The following is a 2056-nucleotide window of genomic DNA, read 5'->3' on the forward strand; positions in this document are numbered from 1 at the left end:
TCTCTCTCTCTCTCTCTCTCTCTCTCTCACACACACACACACACACACACAGAGAGAGAGAGAGAGAGAGAGAGAGAGAGAATGTTCTCATCATTCAGAAGACCAAAATCATGGGATCATGAGGACTGGTTCCTTCCAGAAACTCTAAGAAAGGATGCCTCTCACCCAGGCTGTGTCCATGGAAGTAAGGGGTGTGTACAGAACTAAGAGATTGGACAAAGGGGGTTTAGTGTGACTGTAGCCAGGACTCAGGCTGTGTGCAAGCCTGTACTTGGGCACTCAAAAGAATATAAACACAGACCAAGGCTGTTGGACAATTGCACATGGTGACGTACATGGCAAACACAAGTCTAATGCCAGGGGACCAAGTCACTGTTTCACATCAGATCCCAGAAGAGACATTTCTAGAAATCACTGGAAGCATGCGCAGTCCAAGTTCCTTTTCAGTAAAATCCTGTGGCTAGTCAGTCCAAATCTGTGGTAGCCATGTCAATGAAAGAAGACTGAAAATGGGAGGGAAGACGACAGAAACCTTATCAAAGGAAGCTGTCTTTGGATCCTGCTAGCTTTCATCTAATCAACTGGCATTCCTCCTGAGTGCCTGAAACATACTTCCAATCACCAAAATCCTAGACCCAACCTCATAAATCAAGGTTTGTTTTGTATGCTTTCCCTTACCTGGGCCTTAGCATCTTGGCCTCTGTTAGCATACCCTCTGAGATTAACCAGGAAGAAATAGTCAACCTACTCCAGAGGGACTGGAATCCCAAAACGTCCAGCTTCAAGGAAAGGGAGGTGTGTGGTCTCACACCCATCTTCCTTCTGCCTCAGCCTCTCAACTGCTGAGACTAAACACACCCACACTCAGAAGTCAAGTTCTCCTTCATATTACACTGACTTGACTGTGTCAAACCCTAGCCACCTGGTGCTCATACAGGAAGATGTACTCCCACTTGGGTTTTATTCCTCTTTTAAACTGCAAGGTTGCTTCCCTTCAGCTCTTGACATCAGGGAAAAACATGTCTTTCCCTGGTGACAAGAGTGTCAGGTAATTCAACAAACCTGAAGTGCAGATTATGAGTACTTTCTGGGTGGGAAAGACCCATAGTGCCTTGAGGACAGGGTTCCTGAAGCAGGTGGGAGCTATAGAGTCTCAAGAAGCCACAAGTGGCAGGAAAAGCAAGAAGACAGAGTGCATCCATTCTGTCACCAGCACAGCCAGCTTTGGTGATTAAGACAGAAGAGTGTCCAGGATTCGTGCAGTCTGTCCTCTGCCTGTATACATGCAAGTCTTACTCCCCACCCCCCTGTAAGACATTCTCTTGGCCTCTCACTTTGTATGTCTTTCTTCAAGGTATAACATAAAGTTCACCTATTCTTAGAAACCATCTTCAGTCTATGCCACATACAGCAACCGCCTTTACAGGGTGTTTAGTCATCTTCAGTTTAGTTTCTTGTGCTTAAGGTTTCTTCCCCAAAAAGGCCCAATTTGAGATTCTTGATGAATTTTTTTGGAGGAGGAAGGGTAAAAATTAAAAAGAAAGGAAGATGAGAGAAAGAAGGCAGAGTGTGGGAGAGAAAGGAAAAATGTTGCAATTTGCATAAGAATGGTTCTAATAGGCTCATATTAGAATGCTTAGTAACCATCACCAGGGAGTAGAGGTGTTTGAAAGGATTGGAAGGATTGACAGGTGTGGCTTTGTTGGAGCAGGTATGGCCTTGTTAGAGGAAGTGTGTCACTGGCAGTGGGCTTTGAGGTTTCAGAAGCCTATGTCATGTCCAGGTTCTGCCTTTCTGTCTGAGGATCAGGATGTAGCTTGCTGGCTACTGCCCCACCACTGCCACGCATACTCCTGTGAAGTCTGCTTGGCAGGCCGAGAGGCCTGGAAGCACTCACAAGGCAAAGAGTTTCACGGAAACTCACCTCCTGGAGTTTTGGCGTTCTCATTAACCCATATACTCATACTCTATCCCCGTGTTAGTCTGATGTATGGATCCACGTGCTCTCTTTTAGTATTATCTTATTATAAGTGCCTTTTAAGATTGAATTCTGACA

This window comes from Mus caroli, chromosome 8 (assembly GCF_900094665.2).
Source record: "Mus caroli chromosome 8, CAROLI_EIJ_v1.1, whole genome shotgun sequence".
Taxonomy (NCBI): Eukaryota; Metazoa; Chordata; class Mammalia; order Rodentia; family Muridae; genus Mus; species Mus caroli.